The 27,435-nt window shown below is 53.1% G+C and overlaps 1 protein-coding gene across 7 annotated transcripts in view; it reads left to right on the top strand.

Annotated features, from left to right (window-relative positions):
• The first annotated feature begins 3,018 nt into the window (after positions 1-3,018).
• The window catches only part of CTXN1 (cortexin 1), a 46,040-nt gene continuing 21,623 nt past the window's right edge, over positions 3,019-27,435 (top strand). For 5 of the 7 annotated variants that reach the window (XR_008447291.1, XR_008447290.1, XM_054050404.1 and 2 more), the window contains exon 1: positions 3,019-3,165. The gene's annotated coding sequence lies outside the window, so the exon portion shown is untranslated. Of the gene's footprint in view, positions 3,166-15,979; positions 16,114-27,435 lie in introns of all 7 variants that reach the window. The other 2 variants (XM_054050405.1, XM_054050406.1) reach the window with 1 other exon arrangement.

Genomic DNA, 27,435 nt, shown 5'->3' on the forward strand with positions numbered 1-27,435 from the left:
CTCAGGGCCACCATCGCCACTCTTTGTGCCCCCCCCCCAAATTCCCCATCATCCTCAAAGCAGAACTGCCCTCCCAGCACTGCTCATTGTTCCATAACCCCCACACCTCCCGTGTTCCCACAGCATCCCTCGAGTCACCACACTGCCCCGCATCCCTACTCCTGCACATCCCCACAGCGCTGCATCCCTGGCACCCCAAGGCCACGTCTGCCCTCAATGTCCCCATGATCACTCCTCACGGCACTGCCACCCCTCAGAGGATAACTTTGCCCGCTCTGCATCCCCACGGCAGCCCCATGGCACTGCTCCTCCCTGCAGTTTCGCCCCTGCTGCATCCCTGAGGTCCTTCTAGAGCACCACACCCACTGCAGTGGGTACAAACTGGAGAGGGGCAGATTTAGACTGGACATTAGGAAGAATTTCTTCACTATGAGAGTGGTGAGGCCCTGGCCCAGGTTGCCCAGGGAAGCTGTGGCTGCCCCATCCCTGGAGGTGTTCAAGGCCAGGTTGGATGGGCCTTGGGCAGCCTGAGCCAGTGGGATGTCCCTGCCCATGGCAGGGGGCGTTGGAACTGGATGATCTTTATGTCCCTTCCAACCCAGACTATTCTATGATTCCATGCAGCCCCCGCCACCCCGCAGCCCCTGTAGCATCACATCCCCCTGCCTCTCACACCCACCCCCCCCAACCCACCCTGACGATAGTACATGCACTTGCATTCCTCACACTCACTGCAACCCCTATTACACCTCATCCCTCTGCATGTCTACATGCCCCGCTTGCACCCCCAGGGTACCGCAACTCCCTGCACCTCCCATGTCTCCCCTCACCCCCTGCATCCCCAACATCCCCCCAGCCCTCCCCTGCATCCTCAGGGTACCTCATCTCCCTGCATCCCCCACACTCCGTGCATCCCAGGGTACCACATCTTCCTGCATCCGCATCATCCCACACACGCCGTGTATCCCCCTCACACACTCTGCATCCCCACGGTACTGAATCCCCCTGCATCCCAAACATCCTCCCAGCCTTCCCCTGCATCCCAGGGTACCACATCCCCAACATCCCCTGACACACCCTGCATCCCCAAGTACCACATCCCCCTCGATCCCCATCATCCGCCCCAGCATGACCAGACACCCGGTGGTACCACACCCCCCACATCCTCCACACCTCCTGCATCCCAGGGTACCACATGCCCCTGCATCCCTTACCCCTCCCTGCATCCCCCATACCCCTTCATCCCCCAAATCCCCCTGCATCTCCCACACCTCCTGCATCCCCCACATCCTCCTGCATCCGCCACACCTCCTGCATCCCAGGGTACCGCATCCCACTGCATCCCCCACAGCTCCTGCATCCCCTGCATCCCCCACACCCCTCGCATCCCCGTGGCACCATATCGCTTTGCATCCCCCACACTCCCAAATCCCAGGGTACCACGTCTCCCTGCATCCCCTACATCCCCCATACCTCTCACATCCCTGTGGTACCATATCCCTCTGCATCCCCCACACCTCCTGCATCCCAGGGTACCACATCCCACTGCATCCCCCGCATGCCCTGTGTCCCCTACACCCCCTGCATCTCCCACTTCTTCCTGCATTCCCCACACCTCCTGCATCCCCCACACCCCTCACATCCCCGTGGTACCATATCCCTCTGCATCCCCCACACCTCCTGCATGCCAGGGTACCACATCCCACTGCATCCCCCCATGCCCTGCATCCCCCACACCCCCTGCATCCCCCACTTCTCCCTGCATCCCCCGCACCCCCTACTTCTCCCTGCATTCCCCACACCTCCCACATCCCCTGCACCCCCTGTCCCCCACACCCCCTCCATCTCCCACACCCCTTGTATCCCCCACTTATCCCTGAATTCCTCACACCTCCTGCATCCCCTACATCCCCCACACCCCTCACATCCCAGTCGTACCATATTCCTTTGCATCCCCCACACCTCCTGCATCCCCAGGTACCACTTCCCACTGCATCCCCTACGTGCCCTATATCCCCTGCACCCCCCACTTCTCCCTGCAACCCCCACACTCCCTGCATCCCCCGCACCCCCTGTCCCCCACACACCCTGCATCCCCCACTTCTCTCTGAATTCCCCACACTTCCTGCATCCCCTACATCCCCCACATCCCTCACATCCCCGTGGTACCATATCCCACTGCATCCCCTACACGTCCTGCATCCCAGGGCACCACATCCCACTGCATCCCCTACATGCCCTGCATCCCCTGCTTCTCCCTGCATTCCCCACACCTCCTGCATCCCCCACATCCCCTACATCCCTCACATCCCCGTGGTACCATATCCCTCTGCATCCCCCACACTTCCCAGATCCCAGGGTACCATGTCCCACTGCGTCCCCTGCACCCCTGCATCCCCTACACCCCCTGCCTCTCCCACTTCTCCCTGCATTCCCCACACCTCCTGCAACCCCCACATCCCCCTGCCTCCCCCACACCCCTCACATCCCCGTGGTACCATATCCCCCTGCATCCCCGACACCTCCCGCATCCCAGGGTACCACATCCCACTGCATCCCCTACATGCCCTGCATCCCCCACACCCCCTGCATCCCAGGGTACCACACCTCCTGCATCCCCAATATCTCCCTGCACGCCCCACATCCCCCTGCATCCCCCACATCCCCCCAGCCCTCCCCTGCATCTCAGGGTACCACATCCCCCTGCATCCCCCACACCGCTTGCATCCCCGTGGTACCACACCTCTCCCCGCATCCCCCCGGCCCTCCATCCTCCACACCTTCCTGCGTCCCCACGTCATCCCACCCCCTTTGCCGCCCCCTCCCCTGCATCCCCACGCTCCCACCTCCCCCGCACCCCCTCCTGCCTCCTCCACAACCGCTGCATCCCCCCCGCTCCAACACCCCCCGCATCCCTCCACGTCCCGCATTCACACTCCGCGCCTCCTTCCCTAATCCCGGGCCCCTCCCCGCACCCGCTCTCCCCCCCCTTTCCCCCTCCCATCCCCCCCCCCCCAATCTCCGCAGCCCAATCAGGGCGGGTTAAACGAATTCAAACCCCGGCCCCGCAAGCACCGGCGGTGGCTTCGCTTCGTTCCCCCGGTTGGGGACGGGGCTGGTCCGGATGGGCTCCGGGAGCCTCGGGGCGGTCCCCGCCTGCCGTAGGTGAGCAGTGAGGAGGGGGAACTGGGGATGGGGGGGGCTCCCGGGAAAGTTTAATCGCGGTATCAGCGGGAAAGAGGCTGAACGGAGCCCCGGGGCTGCACCGGGTGCGGCTCCGCAGGGGCGGTGCGGAGGGAATGGACAAAGCTCCGGTACCGGCTGCTCCGCATCCTTCCTCCCCGGTACCGGCTGCTCCCCATCCTTCCTCCCCGGTACCGGCTGCTCCCCATCCTTCCTCCCCGGTACCGGCTGCTCCCCATCCTTCCTCCCGGTACCGGCTGCTCCCTTCTGCATCCCTGTGATGCTCCTGAGGGCATCGCCTGCCTCCAGGATACCTTGTGGGCAAAGGGGGTCCACAGAGTTGGGGTGTCCCTGGGGTGGGGGTGTTCCTGGGGGTCTGTGACAGCCTGGGTCAAAAAAAAAGGGGGGAGCTTTTGGAAGAAATATTGCTCTTAGATGAGGAAATTGGGATGGGCGTTTTGGGGAAGAAGAAGTCGAAAACACGGAATTTCAGCATCTGCTGCAAAACTGCTGATTTTAGAGTTCTTGTAGCAGGAAGCGATGGGGTGTCTTGCGCTGAGGGGCCTTGGAGGATGCCCTCCCCCCCCCCAGAGTCTAGATTTGAGAAACTTTGGGATGAAATCGAGCTGATTTCTTCCTCCTGGAGCTGTGGGTCTGTGCAGGAGCAGGTTAGAATTGCACAGAGCTTTGGGATAAAGAAATGAGCCAAAGCAGCCCCACGAAGGAGCTGGGGTAATTGAAATCACCGAGTTGGAGCTGTGGGAACTCCCCATGCGATGCTGGGAGTGACGGTAAGCTCTGCCCGTGGCAGAGGGAATTCAGCTCTCCCAAACCTTGGGAAGACTGGGCTTGCCGGAGACAGTTTTTGGTGCAGAGCCTCATGTTAAACATGAAGATAAAAGCTGGCAGCAGCGGCAGGTGTAGATCTGACACTGGTTATGGGTTCCCCAGCACTTGAGTCCCATCCTGCCGTTCTCGGAGATATTCTGCTTTCTCCCAGTTGTTATTATCTGCCATAAATCTGCCCAAAAGCAAGGGAGGTCAAATCCTTTAGGCTGGCAGGGCAGACCTGTTTGCAGTACATGGGGAAGAATGACTCCGCTTCTGCCTACTTGCCGAGTCTCCGTCTGTACGCACTGCAAGTGCCTCGTCACCCCAAGCTCAGGCTGCGATGCTGTAACGAGGCGCTCGAGGCCTCCCATCCCTTTACCTAATTCAGTACCTGTCAGCATGGGGCACAGATCCTGAGCAGAACAGAACCACTGCACCCAAGGGCGACTTGTTGTCCCAGTAGCTCCCAGTTTGGAGCGAGGTGGGCAAGCCCTTGCAAAGATAACAATCAATCCCGTGGTTTTTCTTGCTGTTAACATCCTTAGGAGTGTGCTGGTCCTCGGGTGCGCAGCTGGGAGGAGGTTGAGTTGCAAACATCCTCCAGATCCGCTCTGTGGGTGGTTCTGGTGGTGCTTTGGCAGGGCTGGTGGTGTAGGATGGGAGGTGGGGAAGGTGGTCCTGGCAGGTGGACCGGGTGGAAGCAGGTTCTGTCTCGTTACACCTCTGGGCTTGCCTTTAGCAGTACAGCCTCAGGTAGGGAATGTGTAAACCTTTTTGGGGTGAGGCTGTGCTGTTCTCTGAGCTCCAGGGGGAACTTTGTGTGCAGGATTGCTCCTCATGGCTTTGCTTCCAGGAAGGAAATGGAGAGACCTGGCATCTCCTCTCCAAGCATATTGCATGGGTGAAAACACCCAGCCTGCAGGGCGTTGCTCTGGGGATGCAAACCCACGCTCTCTGCCCACCAACCTGCTCCCCAGGCTAGGAAGAAGCCGTCTGCTCTCATCAACCTGTTGCAGGTGGCACTGCCTGGGTGACGTAGGCGAGTCCCACTGCCTTCCTTGCCGTGCTTCTGCCAGCAAAATCTGCTCTTTTTTCCCCTAGCAGCCTGCCCGCTCTGCTGCGCCGTCTGCAGCGATGCTGGGGCAGCCTTCCCAGCCCTCAGTGGGGGAGAAGTGGGCTGCGCACCAGTGCCCAGAGCTTCCTCGGTGTGCACAGGGCTGGAGCAACGGGCAGGCCGTGGGCGGATGCCGGAAAGCCGGAGGGTTTGAGCGGTAGATGTGTTTTATCAGCTCTGTGAGTTCGTCACAGAAGCCGAAATGGGTGACAGAAGCGGGTGGCATCTTCTGGCTCGTGGCACTGAACTCTCTCCTGTTGCCAACCGTCAGTAAATCCTGAGCTGCTGTGTTTTCTGAACAGCTGCTCTTGGGAAGAAAACGCTGTTGGGCTGTCAGGCGCCTGAGAGCTGCTCTGATTTTACTGCAAACGCCCTCTACGAAGTAAAATTGATGGATCTGAATCTAATATTCTGAAAGGGAACTTAATGGCCATTAGGCTGTTTCTTTCTAGTCTGGAGTGCAGAGCTGTGCCATCCAACTAGAGGATTAAAGGCAGAAGGAGAAAAGAGGGCTGGAGGGTGGAGGAAAAAGATGGAAAAGATGGGTGGAGGGTGGCAAGGGGCTGGCTGCTTCAGGGCAGGGGTCCAGGAGATGGACCACGGAATCTAGAGCAGAAATGGGGGAGGCTGCTGCAAAATCTGTGGCAGGAGAAGTTGTGTAAGGAGGAGCTGCTGCCTGCAAGGGCAGAGCTGTGGTGACCCAAAGAATGACCTGCAAGGTGGGTCTGAAATGGCCAAGCCTCCAGGGATCAGCATCCCTAAGTTCCCATTCCTTGTTCTTGTGATTCTCGAGCCTGTGGACCCTCCTGGGGACAGGAGTCTGTCCCAGACCTGCTTTCCAGCTTTGTCCTGAGGTCCTTTCGATTACATTGTTGAGATCAACTCCTTAGGCAGGACTTGAGATCTGCACGTGTCAGGAAACCCAGCTTAAGTCTGTCCTGTCCCATCCCATCCTAGCCAGCTGGAATCGGCTCCTGCCTGTGCTCCTGGAGCTGCTGTACGGCTCTCTCCCCTGCTTAGCTGATTGCCATTTAACTGGCTTTGAAGCAGAGAGCTTAGCCCAGTGTCAGGCATGGTTTTACCAACTCCAATCTGTCCCTTCTTGTTGCCATCAGTCTGATTCTTGTTCGTCCTTCCCCAGCAAGAACTGAAAGCTCTATGGATTTGCTCTTGGCCCCGTGAGTGTGACTGACGCTCTCCAGCCTCCTTCTCTCTACAGCATTCTGCAATCAGGAGCAGAGAAGCAGCACCCTATGTTCCTCACCCACCCTTGTGGTCATGTTCTTCCCCTGGGGATCACCAGCAGCCCTTCCCTGCACAACTGCATCCTCTGCACTGCTGACCCTGCCGCAGCCGGTGTCCTGCCAGCAGGGCTTTGGAGCTCTGCTTGCAGCTATTTCCCTTCTGTTTAATCAGGAAAGGGCAGTGGCTGTTCCTGCTACAGCCTTTGTCACTCAGCGTGGTGCTCACAGCATCCATACAGTTGAGAGTGCAACTGCCTCAGTCCGAAGCTGGCGGGGAACGTCCAGGCTCTGCAGAATGCTCTAGAGAGAAGGAGGGTCTCTCTGCAGAATGCTGTAGAGAGAAAGAGGGTGGAGAGCCCCGGTCACACTCATGGGGCCCACAGCAAATCCATAGAGCTTTCAGTTCTTGCTGGGGAAGGATGAACAAGAGTGATGCCATCCCATAGTAACTTGGTGGACCAAGGGCTGGCTTTGATGGAAGGGTATTTTCCTGGTGTTTCTGGTTGGGTAGTTCAGAGAATTGTGCTGCAGGGTCTTGTTGGAGGCTTGGATGTGGAGTACTGTCACCCTGTACCGATGTGATGCTTGACTAGCGTGATGGTCCTGCCCACTAATGTCCCAGCCACGTGTGATTGTAGAATCATAGAATAGTTTGGGTTGGAAGGGACCTTAAAGATCATGTAGTTCCAACCCCCCTGCCATGGGCAGGGACATCCCACTGGCTCAGGCTGCCCAAGGCCCATCCAACCTGGCCTTGAACCCCTCCAGGGATGGGGCAGCCACAAATGATGCTGTACCTGTGTTAAAGCTGGTGTTGAATATGCGTTCTCCAAGGTCTGTCTAGAAAAGCACTGGGCACACCTTGGGCATCCCTAGTGGGAAACTTGTCAGCCCATTCTGCACCTGCCCTCCAGCACAGGTTGAAGGTTTCTGCTGTGTGGGGAGGCAGGATGCTGCTGTGAAGGTGGGATGTAGCTGAGGTGTAGACCTGGAGGCTGGGAAGCTGCCAGGATCCAGCAATACAAACATAGCCATAGATATTAATGCCCTCTCAAGCCCTATTTGCCTTTCTCTTCTTATTCTGGCAGAGCTTAGTGCCTACTGGCTCTATAATCACAGAATGGCTAGATTGTAAAAGACCTTTGAGAACATCCAGTCCAAACATACGTGTGCACTACTAAATCATATTCCTACACACCTCATCTGCTCATCTTTTAAACATCTCCAGGGATGAGGACTCCACCACCTCCCTGGGCAGCCATTCTAGTGCCTGATAACCCTTTTGGTGAAGAAATTGTTCCTGATGTCTAATGTGAACCTCTCCTGATGTAACTTGAGGCCATTCCCTCTCATCCTATCTCCTGACACTTGGGAGAAGAGCCCAGCACCCACCTCACCACAACCTCGTTTCAGGCAGTTGTAGAGAGCAATAAGGTCTCCCCTCAGCCTCCTTTTCTCCAGGCTAAACAGCCCCAGCTCTCTCAGCCACTCCTCATAAGATTTGTGCTCCATCCCCTCACAACCCTTGTTCTCCAGCCCCTTCACCATCTTCGTTGCCCTTCCAGACACCAAGGCAGAACCTCCTTTAGGGGGTGGGTTGTACTCTAGAATGCTGAATTTGAAGCACACTTTGCTCCTTGAATTACCCAGTTAATATATGTACTGAAGAGCAGAAGGATTTTGAGCGGAGATCGCTGAGCCCACGAGAGCGATCACTGGAGTCCATGAAAAGGAATAAACAACTCCTGAGAGCTCCAAAATAGGCAGGATGTGATTTACTGAACTTCTCTCCCAGCCTTGTTTGGGCTCAGGAGCACTGAACGCCTCTGAGCAGTGTTAGCAGGCTGTCAAGCAAAAGCAAGCTCTGTTCTCCTCCCACATTCCAGAGGTGTCACAACTCACATGAAAAGGATCTGGGAGAGAGGAGGTGCTTTGGGCATGGGTTGCTGTTGGTCTGCCTGGCAGTGTACTCGCACTCTCCTTGATCTGCGTTCAATCTTGCCTTCCAACAGAAGGTACAAAGACTTTGCAGCTTCAGCTGGTTTTCTACCCCTCTGGGTGGGATCTGAGGGCAAGCTGCGTTTGGTTTGGGTCCTCAGAGCTGGGGTTCTGAAGAGTCTTCCTCACTTTGGGGTATGATGGGCTTTTTGAGGAGTTTGGCCATGCCCAATCCGGCAGCAACGCTCCTGTCCCTTGCTGCAGGGGCTCTGGAAGCGCAAGGTGGTGAAGCAATGCATGTGCTTGACAGAGCTCTGGGTGTAGTGCCATCAGGATGATGACCTTGTGCTTATTGTCCCCCCGGCCCCACTCTCACGGTCAGGAGGCCATGGGACAGTGATGCTCAGAGCTGCTGTTCTCCAAGGCTATTGGGAAGGGATTCAAGTGGACAGGTACGGTTGGGCTTGATGATCTCCAAGGTCTTTTACAACCTAGTGATTCTATGATTCTATTCTATGATTCATGCCACAGAATGTCCTCTGTGAGCTGATGGTCATCTTCGGAGTCCTCTTAATGAAGGCCATGGGTGGAGCGGCTTGCCTGAAGGATGGGCTGGTGCTGCAGTGGGGACGGGCACAGAAATACTAAGGACACTTTGAAACAGGAGGTGGCAAAGTGCTGGTGGGGCCCCAGAGTTGCTCTCCCACCCTTCCCTGAAGAAGCGCTGTCTTTGAGCGCAAGGACCTGGGAATGCTCAGAGTCATGGATACCATGGTTACCATGCTGGCAAGATCCCAACTCTTTGGCTCCTTGGTGTCCAGGAGGTGAGGTCCAGGTCTCAGCTTGCCTCTTTTCTGCTTTCTCAGCCCCATCTGCTAACGATGCTGTCCCAAAGCATCACCGGTCCCTTGGTACTGGGGCAGTGGTTGAGGAGCAAAAGGACGATGCTGGCTCTGGGATTGTAGTCCTAGCAGCTGTTTCTCTCCACAGCCAAGATCAGGGTTGGAGCTGTATTTGGTGGCTTTGGAAGACCAGAGTAGGAGTGTGTGGTGGGGATATTGTCCTGCCTGCTCGAGGCTGGGAAGTGTTGCCCACACACTCTCAAGGGCTGGTGTCTGCCATGGGTCCTGCACACCTCAGGGCCAGCTTTGCAAGGGAAAAAGGCATGAGCAACAGGACCTGGATCTCCCCATCTGGCCTCCAGTATGGCAATGCCATCCACTCCTGTCATGCTCACGGAGATGCCATCCACTCCTGTCATGCTCATCCCAGACGTGGGCTGTACTGATCTCATCTTCAGGTTCTTCACAGAGATTCTGGACCAGCTCCTAGTCAGAATGCTGCTTGGGAGGAACAAGTTGGTTTTAGGCTCGAGTGTGGAGTTCTGAGGAGGGATTACAGGGTACGGTGACTGGTGGCCAGCAGCCTCTTACAGGGCCAAACTCTTCAGTCCTACCCTGGTGAGTGACTTGCTCTGAGGTAGGGCTAGATTCCTGCGATAGTGTTATCATAGCACCTGGATCTCACCATGGGCCTCGTCTCCCTGGGTGTTTCATGTGTCTTGGTTGACAACTGGCAGCAGTAGCCCTTGGCCAGCTGGGTATGGGCTTGGTTTCCTGGATATGAGCTTATAATCAGTGCCCACGTCCTGGAGAATGGGCAAGATCTGGTGGCATCACATGGAGGTCAACCCCTCCCTGTCATGAAGTGCTTTGATGATGTGTGCCTTCATGCAGTTGGAGCCCTTTGCCTGGAGGAGCTCTTCCTCCTGATTTGTGTGGAATGAGCAAAACCAGTGGGAATCTGGACACACAGAGGGTCAGAGGTGTCACCCCTGGGCTGCCCACACCAGGCTAATGGTGACTTCTTAACAGAGAACTTTCCCTGGTGTCACTAGTGGTCAGGTTTGTGCCGGGGGGGACTCCAACTGCACCCCTGGGACATGTGAGGTGGGGCTCTGTGTGCATCTCTGACGAAGGACAGGGTACATGACTGGCAGAGAAGCTGTCCCCCTCTATCTCCATGGGCTTGGACATAGCACTCTGCAAGCACAGCTTTGAGACAGGAGCCTCTTTGGCCTCGGGTGGATCCGGTGCCTTTCTCCAGCACCGGTGGTTGAACTTGGCACCAGCTCTGGGAGGTGCTGGCAGCTGCTGCACAGGCTGAAACCCTGTCTGGAAGGGTGTTGGGGGCCTGATCTTCAAAATAAGCAAGTCTGCAGAGAGCTGCTGCCTTCAGGGGAGCTGGATGGAGTGGCGGCGGAAAGATGCTCCTGAGTGCTGGATCTGCTGAGATGGGCAGAGACCTCCTGTGCTGTTGGAGGTTGTGGATGCTGAGAGAGCTGGGGTTAAAACATGCCAGTGCCAGGGATCAAACACGACAAGTTTGGCTCCCAAAATCCTGGAGTGGCAGGGACACCTCCCACTGGATCTGGTTGCTCCAAGCCCCATCCCACCTGGCGTTGAACACCTCCAGGGATGGGGCAGCCACCACTGCTCTGAGCAACCTGTTCCAGGGCCTCCCCACCCTCACAGCAAAACATTTCTCCCTAAGATCTCATCTCAATCTCCCCTCTTGCAGCTGAAAACCCTTTCCCCTCATCCTCTCCCTGCCCTCCCTGATCAAGAGCTTCTCTCCAGCTTTCCTGGAGCCCCTTTCAGTGCTGGAAGCTGCTCTAAGGTCTCCTCAGAGCCTTCTCTTCTCCAGGCTGAACAACCCTGACTCTCTCAGCCTGTCAAACTTGGGTTCATGTTCACGCTCCTGGCTGTGTATGCCGTGAGGATGGAACCACCTTTACTGCTGTAAACCCTTGATCTCTGCTCTGCCTGGGGCTGCGAGTGCCCAGCAGCATCATATCTCAAGCTCCTGCCAACACAAATGGTCTAAGACAGCTCTGCTCACTGAGGTGGTGGGCACCTGGGAGGGATGAGGAGCTTGCATGGGTCAACCAGTGCCGATGACCGCAGGTTCTTGGTGTTTTCTACAAAGTGTGGAGGTGCCAGAGTTGTTGGCAGAGATGCTAAGGTACCGGGAGATGCGCTGGTACCTTAGCAACACGTGATGCTGGGGAAAGGGGACCATGGACCCATCTCCCACCTCCTGGCAGGGACTGTAGAATGGTACAATCACCAGGTTGTAAAAGACCCACCAGATCATGGAGTCCAACCATTCCTAACACTCCCTAAACCATGTCCCTAAGAACTTCATCCACCCTTTCCTTAAACACCTCCAGGGAAGGTGACTCCACCACCTCCCTGGGCAGCCTCTGCCAGTGCCCCTTGCGGTAGGAAGATACTGAGGCAAGATGTAAGGGCGCTATCTTCAGGCTGGGATAAACCTACCAGCAAGTTCTTCTGGTAGGTTTGCAGGTTCTTGAGGCCGCCTGGAGCTGCCCCAAAGAGCCGTTGTCTCTTGCTGTGAGATGTCACTTTTTATCGTTCGTGTTGCCATGGTGTTCAGAGACTGAGCCACAGCACAGGGTTCTGCTGGGGAAAGCACAAGATGCAGGCACGGAGGAGGCAGTCCACCCTGGAGAGCTGGGGATCTAGAGGAAGACGGAGACCTACAGGCCACCATGGTAGGAGTGCAGAGACCAAGTGATGGGAAAACCATTACCTGCGACCTCACCAGCCACAGCGCTTGGTCTCCAGTCTGCTCTGTCCTTATCACCTTGTTCTTGTGGCCTGTTCCCACCACAACATCATCTCTACTGGCATTGGTCACATGAATTCATTGCCTGTACCTTCGTTCCTGCTAGATGGGCATAATCACCTCCAGCTCTGCTTGCCTCAGAGACCCCTGTGGCTCCGCCAGCCTTCTCAATCATAGAATTCCTAGCTTGGAAAAGACCTTTGAGGTGATCAAGGCCAGTGGTACCTGTCCCCTACTAAACCAGGTCTCTAAGTGCTTTGTCTACCCCTCTTTTAAACACCTCCAGGGATGGTGACTCCACCACCTCTCTGATCGCCCTGTTCCAATCCCTCCTCAAATGCATGGGGCTCCTCCACAGAGCCCATTCCCTGAGCTTGGGGGGCAGCTGGACCCCCTCTAGGGGGTCAGCCCCTAGAGCTGCACCGCATGGGAAATGCTCCTCCGCTTGGGAGACATCAGTCAATGCAGAGATGAGTTCACAGGACCCTTTGGCGCAGATGGTCTGCATTGCAGATTTGGGAGTTTGTCTTTAATTGTATCAGGCATGTGCGCTAACGAAGGGATTAAGGCCCGGAAGGGTGAGCAGCGCAGGCCAACATTTCCTTGCCTGTTTCAAGGTCTTGTGTTTTATAATATTCTCCGTTCCTCCTCTTCTTTCCCTCCCTCATCCCTGTCCTCTGCTTGCAGCAGCCTCCTGGCTTCCCACCACTACTGGAAGCCAGTGATGCTGAGCCACATGCTGGATCAGGAACACTTGCCCCAGACCTCCTTCCCCACCAGCTGGCCAAGTCTTCTTCCCCTTGCACATTGATAGATGGACAGGGAATGCTTTGCTTGAATCCAGGCACCGTGTCACCGAGGTGGATGTACCAATGATGGGGGACCAGCGGGATTTAGCCTTGCTGTGGCTTTGCGGTGGGTCAGAGCAAGGATGAGAGAAAGGATTTACCTGACCCACCTACAGACAAAGACCAGTTGGAGGAGTTAGGTGACCAAAAGGCTAAAGCAGGGAGGATGGAGCTGCTTGGGTTGTCTCCTGCATTGTTTCCCCTGGTTTTAGCATGACTGGACTGGGCACCATGTCCCGTGGCTCCTGTTCTTCTCTTGCTCTTTGCTGTGGGAGTTGGACCTTGTTGTTATGAGGGTGGTAAGGGCTCTCGGTGCAGCTCTGAAGGGAGGGACCTGTCTGGACATGGTAGGTTCACAGCCAAATGCAACATAGTGCTCATCGATCTCTGGTTCTGCAACCTGGGGAGAGATTGACTCTGAGCAGTGACTGAGGACAGACCTGGGTTGGGAGCTATGCTTCCATCTGTCCTGGGGCTGGAGCAGATAATACTGACTGAAAGTAGTCCTAGGATTGCTCTGAAAGAACGTGGTGCATTGTTTAACTCCTACTTGGACCCAAATGCCTCTATGTCCTTCTGACTTTGGCCAACGATAAGCTAGGTGTTCCCTTCTCCCTGGTTTCTCCAATGTGCGTTGGCAGCTTGGAGCACTTCTTCTCCAGCAAAGACTGGGAGATACTCCAGGGCAGGACATGCTCCTGGGATGGGGAGAAGCGGTCGGTGATGCTCTGTCTCCTGTCTGGGGCAAGGGCTGCTACAAAGGAGGCTCTGACAGCTTGCTGTCTACAGAAACCCATGGAAAAGGGAGCTGTGCTAATTGTCCAGCCACAGGATCCTCTTCATTCCAGATCAAGAGTGCACTGGATGCAACCAAGGCTTGGGGGAAGTGTCAACTCCTCCACAAACCTGCTGAGGAGGTGGGTGGTGACTGAGAGCTGCTGCTGTGGGTACAGTTACACCAGTAGATCCACCTATTAGCCTGTCTTTGCTAATTGGTTGTTGTAAATGATGGTAGAGACTCTGGAGCTGTGTGAGGGAGGAGGAGAGTAGTAAAGCTTCACGGAGAGCTCAGCTGGTCACAAGGTAGAGACCTTTGTCTTCACCAGCCAAGGGAAGCTTTGTCCTTCCCTGGAGGTGTCAGGGTTTGGCGTAGAGACCATGTGTCTCCGGGTTGTAATTCCAGACAGAGCAGTCTCGCCAGAGGACTCGGATCAATTCTCCCTTCTTGGTGCACCAACTCGCTTCCAGGAATGAGCGTGGCGATGCATTTCTCAGCGTGTTACATGGGGGGGGGGAAGCAAATCAAGAAGCGATGACAAGCGCTTGGCATCGAGGTGGCACAAACTGTCCTGGCACAAGGGACCTTGTACAATTGGCAAGGGGAGCACAGGCAGGACAAGCGCTGCCCTGGGAGCTTGGATACCTGGCGCTGAGCTGGAGCCCAGCTTGGAGGAACCAAACCAGCTGTGGCCCAAAGCGGGTGGGTGGATGGGACACAGGTCTCCACGGAGCATGGCCCTTCTTCAGCAGGACTGCTGGTTTGTTGTTGCAGGTGTGTCTCTCCCATCTGTCCCTGTTGGTCCTGCTCTGTGCACACAGAATGAGGCTGACCTGGTGGATGTGGGAAGGAGAAACTGTTTCAGCAGTGGGCTGAGAGGATTTGGAGTCTTTTTGTTGCCTGAGACTCTAGTTCTGAGGCTGCTCCTTCCCTCCTGCTCTACCTCGTGTCCTGCTTGCCAGGCTCAGGTTTGACCTGAGCAACACGGGACTGAACCTGAATTTCTCCTCCCCAGTGGGAATGGCAGCAGTTGCAGGACTCAGGATAAAAAGAACTCTGGGAAAGGTCTCCAGGTTGTGAACCCCCTGGAGAAGGAACCATCAGATGGGAGCTGAGCCACTTTGGCTGCTCTGCGACATGTTGGCTTCACGGCAGGGTGCCCAGCGTAACCTGGAGAGCCTCAGCTTCTGATGTGGACAGCCTGTATCTCCTGGGGGTCTGGTAGGCAGCCTGACATGGGGGGCTCTGACCCTGTCCCTTGTGACCCAAGTGACAGAAGGCTTCAGCAATACCCTCTGCTGAGCTGTAGGGGGAAATACTGCTGCTCTGGTTTCCCAAGTCGGTGTCCTTACCTCTGAGAGGAGGGCAGGGGAGTCTTGTTTCCCCCTGATCTTAGATGCTGAAGTCCAGAGCTGCGGTGTCCACCTGTGAGAACAGCAGTGGGAAGCAGATCTGCTGTCTGTGAGATACTCCTGGTGGACTTCTGAGTGTCAACCTGGGGAAGGGCTGAGTCCACCAAGGAAGGTGTCCCTGCCCATGGCAGGGGGGTTGGAACGAGATGATCTTTGAGGTCCTTTCCAACCCAAACCATTCTATGATTCTGAAAACTTTTGGATTTTGCAGTGGAGAGCCTGTGTGTCTGCTTGGCTTCAGCGTGAGCCTTCTTGGCTGAGCTCTCTCAGCAGCGCTGACCTTGACGGAGGAAGGAGAGAACTCTGGTGGGGGCTAAAGCTGGCTCTGTGAGTGGTGGGGCAAGGAATCGTGCAGGTCCTTGTGCACCAACCAACACGTACCTGCAGATGAACATGTCTTGAAAGCACTCCTACCAGGTCTAGGGCAGAGGAGAGTGACTCAGTTGTAAGGCTGTCTTTGGCAATGGTAATAGGACAGCTGAATCTGTAGGAGCTGTCAAACTCTTCCCGGTCTGAAGTTGATCTTCTGGTGACTCCAGAAGATCCCCATGTCCTTTAGCACCATAATATCTGCCAACAGCAGATGAACATAGCAGGCGACATCAATCGGGGCTATATTTTCTACTGCTGAATGAGTTGACAGTAGGGATTGGAGAGCCTTGCCCTGTGCTGGGTGACTTTAGTCAAGGCTTCACAAAAGCAAGATCCTGGGGCTCAATTAGCAGTAAAATGCCATCAGCCGAGGCAGGAGGGTTTAGCTTGGCTGTCCTGTTTGTGTCACTCATCCCACCATTCCAGCACAGATGCATCCTTGGCCGTGGTGCCACACACTGGGGCAGCTTTGGCTGCAGCCTGGAGTAAGGAAATGGTGACAATAGCTCGGAGGGCTCCTAAGGATCTGCTTGAGCCCTTGCTGTGACCCAGGGCAGCGCTGCATCTGTACCAGATTCATGGTTACCCTAGTTCTGTATGTCTTGCAGCTGGTTCCTCACACTGTACGTCTGCTGTGTTCACCCCCCAATACGTCTCTGGAGCAGAATCTGGGTTTGGTTAGACTCAACAACTCCAGGGCATCTACCTTGATCCACCCAGCAGCTCCCCCTTTGTCTGCATGGTAAGTTTGCTGCTTGTTGAAGCATATGTTGGGCAGGAGAAGTTCCCAGATGCTGGGATCTGTGGCAGAAGTGAGCTTTGCCCAGCACGTTCCCTCAGGGAAAGCAGAAATGGGATACCCTGGCTTCCTGCAGCTTTGGGTCTTGCTGCTGATGGTAGATAACATCACTTGGAGTCAGTAGCATCTGCTCCAGTCACAGGAACGGCATCGCATCGATTTACAGGAGCTGAAGACCTGGCCCTGGAATTGATCTGCATTTTTATCAGCTCATCTCAGCTGATGGGAGATGTTTTGATGGTGCGGAGGAGGAGCTCTGCTCTGGGAGTGCTGTGGTTGGTTGCCTCAGCTCCTCACATCTTTTTCTTGGTCCTGCAATGTCAGGTACCTGACTGGAAAAATTTAGAATCATGGAATCATGGAATGGTTTGGCTTGGAAGGGACCTTAAAGCCCATCCAGTTCAACTCACTGCCGTGGGCAGCGACACCTCGCACTGGATCAGGGGGCTGATCATAGAGTCGTTAAGGTCGGAAAGACCTCTAAGGTCATCAGGTCCAACCAGCACTGAGAGGGCTGTTCTCCAAGTTAAAACTCTCCCAGGGGACTGCAGTTTGTCTGGGCTGCCCTCGCACCCACGCTTTGCAGATCTGTTAACAGCTGTGGTGGTTTCTCGAAGAGGTAGACCAATGCCAGCAGCGTTTTGCCTTTGCTTTTCTCCCATCCCTCTCCTTGTCTCCACTTGCTGTATTGGTGGAGGGGATAAATTCCAGAGCATTCAACTGCAGAAGGCGGGTGTTTGCTCTTTTTCCTGTGATATTCCTTAATGAGAGCAATTAGTCCGTGTTGGCATCTGAAACCTTCATTCTCCTTTTGGATTTTATGTGGTGATGCTGGGTTGGAGAGCATCCATCAGTCCCACAGTGGAGGAAGATGTGGCCCCTCCAGACCTACCCTTTCCTGGCTGCTCTTCTCTTCTTGCTACCTTCTGAGCTTGGCAGAAGACACTTGGAGCTGGATTTGAAGCTACCACTGTCTCTGTTGGAATGGGTGGGATAGTCTTCCTCAGTGGAGAAGTCTGTGAGCCAGCAGTAGGTCTGAACTTCTCATTTGGAGCGTGGAAGCCTTCTGGATTTAATACCAGGAGTTCTGGACTCAACCCCTGGCTGAAGCCTTTCCAGTTTGATGGGACATAGTGCCCATACGTGGTGTCACAAGTTACCCCTTTGCTTCCAGTTGCTTCCCTTTCCCTCCTGGCTGTGCCCCTTCTAATGCAGCCCAAGATCTGGATACAGGAGCTGAGTCACAGGGGAGCTCCCCAGGCTGAGTTATGGCTTGGCCATTTGAAGATGTCAGCAGGATAGAGTGTCCTGCAGCCATGTACATCCCAAACTGTGGTTGTCCATATCCCACCACAGCCAACAGAAATGATGGGCTGACCTAAACCCATTGTGGGCAGGATGGGAAATGGCCCTGGGTTCCTGCTGTTCTGGGGTCTGCTCTTTCCAACCGTAGCATCGTTAAGGTTGGAAAAGACCTCTAGGATCATCAAGTCTAACCATCAGCCCAACACCACCATCCCTACTAAACCACATCCTGAAGCGTCACATCTACGCATTTTTTGAACACCTCCAGGAAAAAGTTCTTCTCCCAGAGGGTGGTGGAGCCCTGGAACAGCTCTCAGGGAAGAATTCACAGCACCAATCCTGACAGTATTCCAGATGTAATAGACCAGCACCCTCAGCGCCACGGTGTGAATCTTGGGGTGTCCTGTGCAGGGACAGAAGTTGGACTCGATGATCCTTGTGGATCTCTTCCAACTCAGGACATTTGATAGTTTTATGATACCTGGAGGAGATTTTGGCAAAGCTCAGGCTCTCTTGCCGAAAGAGCTTGAATAATTCAAGTCCTCAAGGAGACGTTTGCTGATTTGGAAATGTGTGCTGATGCACAGGGCTGAGGGGGACAATGCATTCATTTCAGGCTGCCTCTTTTAATGTTACCTCTTTCCCCCTGGAGCTAGAGCTGCAGTCCAACACACTGCCTGGCAAGCGCTGGCGTTTGCTGGTGATGCTACTACCTGAGCAGGAGGCTTGCCAAGAAATGATCCAATTTCATCCCAAGAACAGACACTGCCAGGCTCCAGCTCTTACCCTCTGACTGACCTCAGAAGGAATTGTCTCTCCTGCACAGGGAGGTACGATCCAGCCCTCCCTGCTTGCGTCCCAGGCAGAGTCAGCCAACGTTCCACCAAGCAGCCTCGATGCTGTTTGGGATGGGATAGGATGAATCATAGAGTCGTAAAATGCCAGGTTGGAAGGAACCTCAAGGATCACCTGGTCCAACCTTGTTAGGTCATAGACAGTTTAAATGAGATGGCCCAGAACAGTGTCCAGCTGAGCCATAAAAATGTCCAGTGTAGAGGAATCTTCTCTTGTAATTTGTTATCTTCTTCTCAGGTTGTCTGCGTTCCATCAGACCTGAGAAACGTGCTCTGAAACTGGGAAGGAATGTAGAAAAGTGGAAGCAGGAAGCCTTGCCAGACCTTTTCCGTGGTGGTCTGGTTCCCTGTCTGAGATGGATTCCTCTGCCGTCTTTCTACAGAGCCTTCTGTGTTCCCAACATTGCTCCCATCCCATCGCAGAAAGCAGCAGGACTTGAGAGAGTTAAGAAGGACAAGAAGGACTGGGAGGGCTGACAGAACAAACTGAATTTGATTAGCAAAGAAAGGGAGTGAACTCTTCCCAACATACAAAGCCGTTATAAAGTGATCAATTGTTCTTTGCTTCTGTCGGGATGAGATGAGAAAGGATCAGTTTAATTTGAAGCTAATGAGATTTAGGTTAGATATGAGTGAGATGCAGATTAGCGACGAGGGAGTTCTGGGAGAATCCCCTTCAGCTGCATTTTAACGAGGCAAATCGTAATTTGAGCATCTTTGGACTTATTTCAATGCGGGGAGCAGGTGGGCTTTCGAGATCCTCATACATCGGTGGGTCTAGGATGTTCCTAGCTTAAAGCTTTCCTGGAGACAGGTCTAGGGTAGCTCGTTGTGCAGCTGGCATCAAAAAATAATGACTTGTGGTACTGTGCAGACCCATGGTGCTGCAAGGGAGCTGGGCAGGCTGGGGTGGGCAATCTCCAACTCACACATGTGTGCAACCAGCCTGAGTTATTCTCCATGGTTCTGGAGAAATCAGCTCCATGATCCACAGAAATAAATGGGCATTGCTGTGTGTGATGTTGCTTACAGGATCATAGAAAGGTTTGGGTTGAAGGGGACCTCAAAGCCCATCCAGTCCCACCCCCTGCCATGGGCAGGGACACCTCCCACTGTATCAGGGGCTCCAAACCCCATCCAACCTGGCCTGGAACCCCTCCAGGGATGGGGCAGCCACAGCTTCCCTGGGCAACCTGTTTTCCTCACGGGAAAATATTTCTTCCCGAGATCTCATCTCAATCTCCCTTCTTTCAGCTGAAAACCATTTCCTCTTGTCCAATCCCTGCACTCCCCAATCAAGAGCCCCTCCCTGGCTTTGAGTGGTGGCAGACAGGACAGCAACCCAACCAAAGAAATAATTTAAAGTCACTTAATTGCAGCAATGGATTTCTTTGGAGTAGCGCATTTGCCCACTTGCTAAATAATTCATAGGCGAGCCTGGTAATTAAATGCTAAAGACTCGATTTTCTTCGCATTGTTTGTACTTAGGATTTAAATGCAAGAAATTACCAAGTCATTTAATTGCTAATTAAAAATAATACAGATACTTACCATCTTATACGGATTAGTCAGCATTTGTGTGTATTGTTTGCACGGAGCACAAACACTCGCGCTGGTTTTTTAGGTGGTTATCTTGTACGTTTACCTCTGCATTTGTGCTGATGGAAGGCAGGTGCCCCATTTTCTTTTAATGGCTATTAAAAACACGAGGAAAAGTGCTAATTAATAAAAATAAAGCAGCACAGCCTGCTTGTGAAGAAAGCCTATCTTAGTTCCCCATCTTCCTCTTTTATTCCCCAGCAGAAGGTCCCCTGGTTGTAGAATCATAGAATCATGGAATAGTTTAGGTTGGAAGGGACCTTAAAGATCATCCCGTTCCAACCCCCCTGCCATGGGCAGGGACATCCCACTGGATCAGGGGCTCCAAGCCCCATCCAACCTGGCCTTGAACACCTCCAGGGATGGGGCAGCCACAGCTTCCCTGGGCAAACTGCTCCAGGGCCTCCCCACTCTCATGGGGAAGAAATTCTTCCTTATGTCCAGCCTAAATCTGCCCCTCTCCAGTTTTTACCCATTCCCCCTCGTATGAGCTTTAAGGTCTCTTCCAGCTCTTCCATCTTCAATGGTTGGACTTGATGATCTAAGAGGTCTTTTCCAACCTAGTGATTCTATGACTCTATGATAACCCAAACCGTTCTATGATTCTACAAATAACAATGAGAGAAGAATCAGAGAATTTGGACTCCAGTGAAAAGCTAAGTGGATGGGCTTTAAAGTCCTTTACAACCCAAAATCAAGTTCCATGGTTCTATATATACGGAGGGTGGGGTGTGCACTGCAGATGCATCATATGCCGGCGTGCGTGGTGTATGCAGCAAACTGTGTGTGTCACGAGGTGTTTGGAGAAGGCAGATGCTCTTGCGAATGAATTTGGAATTTGCATAAGGAATTGTGTTTGTGTTTGTACCCAATCCCCAAGAAATCATGACTGGTTCTCAGCTCTTCTGAAAGGAACTTGAGGGATGCGCTAAGGTCTTGCTCCAATGAACTCATCATTAAATATTTGTAATGAGTCACGCACTCCCAATCTTGATTGCTTTATCAGTGTCAGTTCATTACCCAGCTTCTCCAAATGATTCACTCATAGCTTTTCGTCATGGGAGGAGGACAGGCCACAGACACAAGGCTGAGTCCCTGCAAGGTGAAGTCTCTGTGTCTCCTTTCTGAGGTCTTCCACGCACTTATGTGCAGACACAGTTGGGTTGGGTGGCCCTTTAACAAGAAGGCAAAGTTCACCCCTTCCATCCAGCGCCCCAGGTTAGGTTGACGTGCTCAAGAGCACCCACCTGCAGAGCATCTTCCCGTTTGGTGGACCCAGTCTTGACCTAGAGTGGCTTCTCCAGGACACTGTGAATTGGTGGTAGAGCTGGAAGATGGTTTGAATTTCCTGAGGACCCCTGTGAATATTTCCTGGCAGTATTTTCATCGACATTCCAATGTTTTGGTCGATGTGTTCCACTGGAAAATATTTCCATGTTGAGGGAGAAATGCTGTTTTCTTTTCTAAAGGAAAACATTCCGTTTCAAATGGTAATTAAGATGATAGGGATCTGCTTTATAGAACATTTTATTATGATGTTTAATGCTGAAGTAGGGGACCAGGTTTTTTTCCTGTTAACAAGGGGAATATTTCATTCTGGGAATCTACTTGTGGAATTGTTTACATTCCATCAGGCTGGTTGCACCAGGGCTCTGAGGACATCAGCCCTGTCCCTACATGTTCTCTTGGCCTGTCCTTGCACCTTCTCCCGGGTTCACAGTGATCTAGAGTGCTGAGTATGGGTGCCTGTAGCCCAAAAAGGAGCCTGGAAGGGATCTGAGCTGGCCAGAGCTCCGGTTTAATGAAGGAATCGGATAATTACTGACGATAGCCTGACAGTTTCTGTTAGGCTGGGTCATTTCCTCCTGTTAAGTGATAATTAGAAATCTGAGGTGATGACTGTCTTTTAACTGCTGTGACCCAGCGATTTTTGCAAAAGATCGTTTGCGTCCCCCCCTCGCTTGGACTCTGGCCAGCCAAGAAGTGACTGTGACTTCTGGAAGGGGCAGAACTGGTCCTGAGCACAGCGAGGTGTGCTGTCCTGGGGCAGGGACACTTCTGGAGGCTTTAACTGGTTGTTAGTTCTTGGAAAATGGTCCTTTAGCTCTGGAACCCTCTGCTCCCTCATTCCACTCTCCAGTGGAGCTCTTCTCTCCACCTGTGTTTTGGTTGATGGGTTCAGCTGACACTTCCCCTACACCACACATCGCTTGGCCTTCATCTCCTGAAGGGCGTACAGCTGACTCTTGGATAACGTGTCCACCAGGACATCCACCTTCACTGCTGCAGATCTGATTTCCAACGGTTTAGTCTCGGTGTACAGCGTTGTTCTGACTTGGTATCTGCTGAGATTTCTTTTAGTTCTTTCCTCCACCTTCCTGAGGTTTTGAGATTCCACCTGCACCAGTATCGCCACGTGGAAAACGTCAGCTATAACCAACTGCATGTTCCACTTAAACAATTAATCTTTGAGCCTAACAGCCCATGTAATTCTTCACTCACCATCCCGTTAGCCTCCGATCCAGTGGGAGGTGCCCCTATCCATGGCAGAGTGTTGGAACTAGATGAGCTTTAGGGTTCCTTCCAACCCAAACCGTCCCATGATGCTCTGATCCACTATTCAGCCCACATTTCAGTTTGTTTTCCAGGACACAACAGGAGACTGCTAAAGATGAACCTTTCCTGTCCTAATTTCACCGAGATTTAGCCCAGTTGGTGGTGGTCTCACACCACGGGTATCCCATGTGGGATTGCCTGGCTGCCGTAGAAGCAGATTTAGCGTTATTATTCCATTACCAACAGCACAGGCACTTTTCAAAGACTAAACCAGTTTGTAAATAGCTGCTATGAAGAAGAATTACCTCAGGGCAGCTTAAGCACTTCAGCTTCACAGCATCAGCTTGGAAAAAAAGCAGATATGGAAAACAATCTATTGCATGCTGATTTGTGGTCTGCTTAAGAATTGTTTCGTGTTTCTAGCTGAACTCCCACAGCTGGTGTGAGCCTTGTAGCATCACAATAGGGATGAGGAAACGGTGAGAACTGGCAAGTACTTCTTGCCCGAAGGACCTGAAAATTGGGAACAACCATGGGTGCAGTTCTGGGCTTCTGGAGAACGCTAGCTTTGCATTTGCTTCCCCTTTCAATGCGTTTCCACTTCCCTTGCCAAGCTCAGCCACGGGCTAAGGAGACATTATTTCTCCTCCTGCCTTTGGATCCACTCATCCACTGAGCTCTCTGGATCTTGTTCCACCTCCCCCTTATCCTCCCCTCAGAGAAGGACAAGTACAGGAACATTTTTCTTGGCATTGTGGTTGAACTAATCTCATATTGCCTTGATCACTCATCCCTCTTGCTCTCGTGACCAAGATGCTCCTTTGAGGTGAAGCCACCTCTCCTGGTCCTCCTAAAAGATGTCACTGTGGTAGGATGCTTAGGATTGCAGCCTGAAAGCCTGACTCCTGCACCACAAATCTGTGTTTTGGAGATGGTGGGGAAGACCTGAGATAGGCATCACCCGAGACATGTCCTTGGACCTCAGGGAGTTGATCCTGGCCCTCCTTAAGCCCAGCCTTGGACCCAAGGAGAGGACATGGCATCAGTTCCTCACCTGCAATGTGGTGGCAGAGACTTTACCTGCTAGCATGCTCATTAGGGTGTTTTAATTATTGAGATACTCATTCTAACCGTGTCCCCCGGTTCCTGTTCTGCTGAGATTACATCTGCTTCTCATTTTCTGTGCGCTGGCTCTTCTCCAAACCACTCTGCTGCGCAGATGGAGATGCACAGGGGAGACTCGCCCAGTAGACCAGGCAGTGGGATGCTCATTGCCTTCCTCCGCCTACATAAACCACCTGGGAGGAGAGCTGCCAACACCAGGGAGGGCCCCAGTGCTGGGCCAGCGGTCTGCTGCCCTGTTTGCAAGTGGTCACGGCTTGGTGACAACTGCTGTGTCCCCGTGATGGCTGTGTTGATGCAGCCGGTGCTTGTGCACGCAGGTGTATGGTCCCAGGAGGGACACAGCTGTAGAATCATTAAGATTGGAAAAGACCTCTAAGATCATCCTGGCCAACCATCAGCCCAATATCTCTGTGACTACGAAGCTATGTCACAAATTGCCACCTCTATATGTTTTCTGGACACCTCCAGGAATAAGGACTCCACCACTTCCCTTGGAAGCCTCTTCCAATGCTTTACTACCCTTTCAGTAATGACATTTTTCCTGATATCCAATCCAAACTTCTCCTGGCACAACCTGAAGCCATTTCCTCTTCTCCTATCGCTTGTTCCTTGGCAGAAGAGCCCAGCACCCACCTCGCCACAACCTCCTTTCCGAGAGCTGCAGAGAGCAATGAGTGCCTTAGCTTTGCTGACAAGGGTTTGGAGTTCAGACTGCTCTCAAACATTGAAGGTGGATAATGGGGGAAACAGCTCAACAGAGGAACATCCAAATCTGCTGTCCCCTGCAGCTGGTTTAGATGAGGCCATTGGGCTGATTCAGGATCTTCTGGGTAGCATCCACCATCTGCATCTCGAAGGCATCTGAAGCCTTGGGAGGTATCTAGAGGGACCCAGCGGTGTCAAGACAGCTCTATGTAACAACTGCTGCCACATCAGAAAAGATTTTTTGGTGAGCAGATCAGGCTTCTTGTGCCCAGGTCAGGATGATCTCAGGATGAAAGGAATACTGCCTGATTCCAGCTGAAATCCTTCCCTGCTGGACTAGGAAAGTGTGCTTGAGCTACTCTTGGCCTTTATATTTAGCAGCACTTCAGTTTTTCTGCTCTGAAGTGGGTTTTTTTAAAGAGCGATCGTTACCTCTCTGCTGTTTTTTTCACCAGGCTGAGCTCTTCTGGTCTCTTCACATCCCACTGATGACCTGCACAGCTTCCCTTGCATCCTGCCCTATTTGAGACCATGTTTTGGCCCTGCATACACTTTTTCAGATGAGGGCTTGTAAAGCCTTATCCTTATTCCTTATCTCATTATCCTGGTCCTTCAGATCCCGTCTTCTTTATGGCTTAGGCTCCTTGATGACCCTATGGTCTTTTCAGTGATGCCCAAGTCTTCCATGACGTCAATGATGCCTCTCAAACTGCCATCTTCTGGGTTTTATTCAGCACATTTCTCACTGGGAGGTGTCTGACTGGAAACAGAACAGGAATGCAGGCAATTTTCAGGAATGAGCTGTGAGGAACTCCATGAGAAACGCCTCTATACACTCCGCTTTCAGCAACCCCCCTTCACATCTTCCTCTCCGGCTGACAACTCATCCTATTTTGTTCACCGCCATCACCCTAACTACAGATTTCTCACCATACCAAGGGGTTTGCTAGATGACATTAACTGGAATTTCTTTCTATAAACACTGATCTTCTTGAAAAGAGCTGCCAGCTCACCTGGCAGCGTCGCACTCTGTTAATGCCACAGCATTTTATCTCATCTCGCATTCGTTTCTTTGCTTTGTTCCTACTTTAGAAACCTACAGCGCTGCTGTAGCTGAGCTATATGGACTCTGTGGTTGATTGTGTATCTGCTGTTCTTTCTTCAGCCCAGGAACTATATTTGCTGCTCTTCAGAAAGAGGAGGAGGGTAATCAATAACCTGGAATCACACATCCCGGCTCAGCCTGTTAGCAATCCCACTGAAAGATTCCTGACTTTAAGCACTGGTTTTCCAAGGGAGACAGCATAGATTATCTAGCCCTGCTGATTAAAAGGTGTTAGATCTCAGGCTGATGCTCAGCTTAACCAAGCTGTTCCCACTGGCCCAACGCCTGTCTCTCGCTCTGACTTGGCATCCTTTTGCTGTCCCCCTGGCTGCGGCTCCGGCTCCTGGAGCAGTCGAAGTTAATGCATGAGCCCTTCTCTCTGAAACCCAGCAAAGCCAGGACATCTGTGCCTGCCGTGACCCACCTGGTCCACCTGCCAGTGAGGTTTGCCTCTCCGGGGATTTCTAGGTAATCTGAAGCAAAACAAGGCATCAGCTTCCATTCCCTTCGTCAAACAGGTTTTCACTGAAGTCCAAATGCTCTGACTCCTCTCCGATTGGTATTCATAGAATCATGGAATGGTTTGGGTTGGAAGGGACCTCAAAGCCCATCCAGTTCCACCCCCTGCCATGGGCAGGGACACCTCCCACTGGATCAGGGGCTCCAAGCCCCATCCAACCTGGCCTGGAACCCCTCCAGGGATGGGGCAGCCACCACTGCTCTGGGCAACCTGGGCCAGGGCCTCCCCACCCTCACAGCAAAACATTTCTTCCTAAGATCTCTTCTCAATCTCCCCTCTTTCAGCTGAAAACCGTTCTCCCTCGTCCTATCCCTGCCCTCCTGGATAAAGGGTGTTTCTGAGTGTCTGGGAAAAGGAAGTGCAGCCCAGAGAGCCGTAGCTCTCTGGTTTCTGGAATCCACAGGGCATCATAAGCAGGTGTCGGTGCGTGTGTTGGAACCTGAGATTTTCCCTGGGCAGGAGAGAGATCCAGAAGGGCCACAAAGCAGCAGGACCATCACTGTTGGGAGAACTGGGGAATACTGGGCTTGTTTCTCAGCTCGTTGAGCACGGTGCTCTGTAGATCAAGGCCCTTTTGCATAATGATGCTTTGATAGACACGTTCCGCTGGCTCCAGCCTCACTGGAATGATACTTCTGGGAAGGTGCAGGCAGGTGCGGTCTTTCCAGTATCTTTGTATTAGGCACCCTCCAGCTCCTGAAATAGATTCCCAGAGAAAACTGGGTTATAATGCAATTAAGACTGAGAGCATGAATCAGTGATTTAAAGGGAGGTGGATCTGGCGAGGGAGGTGGCAGTGACTCCCACGCTGAGCTCTGCTCACAGTTAAGGCAGAGTAAAGCCTACAGAGATGACGGTTAGATCTGAGGATCTGAACTCTTCCCAGGAGCTGCTCCAGGCTGTAGCCACGCGATGAAGACCACCAGGCTAGAGCAGCGTGATTAGAAAAGCTGTGCCATAACCTTGCGGTTAATGTCAATGCGGTTAAGGTACATCGCGGGTACCATGGCAACCTGCACCAGCCACGGGCTCGCTGACGGAGTCGGGATGCTGTGAGAGCTGTCAGGCTGAGAAGTGGATGAGCTGGGAGTGGAACTGCACCGCCAAAGCAACAGGCATGGGTTGATCTCCTCCAGAGGTGGCTTTGTCTCCCTGATGACGTGGTTGCACTTCTCATTCAGGCGTGGCTGTTCACGGTTTGAGGATAAATAGTTCAGAGAACTGGACTGGGTAAGCCTTAAATTGATAGAGAAGATGATGGAAGAGATGAGGAAGTGTGGGCAGGTCAGAGATCAAGAGCAAATAGCTTGTAGCATGGAGAATGCCCACCTGCTCCTCACTGGCAATAGATCAGCAATTTCCAGAGAGGTCATGAGGTCCTCAGGGTGGTGAAAGCTTCTCTGCTGTGCCTGAAGGAAGATGCTGAGGTCTCTGGTTGTATCAGGGACAGAAGAAGACAGAGAAGCACGAATGCTCAAGCTGAGCAATTAGCATCA

Source organism: Cuculus canorus, chromosome 27 (genome assembly GCF_017976375.1).
Source record: "Cuculus canorus isolate bCucCan1 chromosome 27, bCucCan1.pri, whole genome shotgun sequence".
Lineage (NCBI taxonomy): Eukaryota > Metazoa > Chordata > Aves > Cuculiformes > Cuculidae > Cuculus > Cuculus canorus.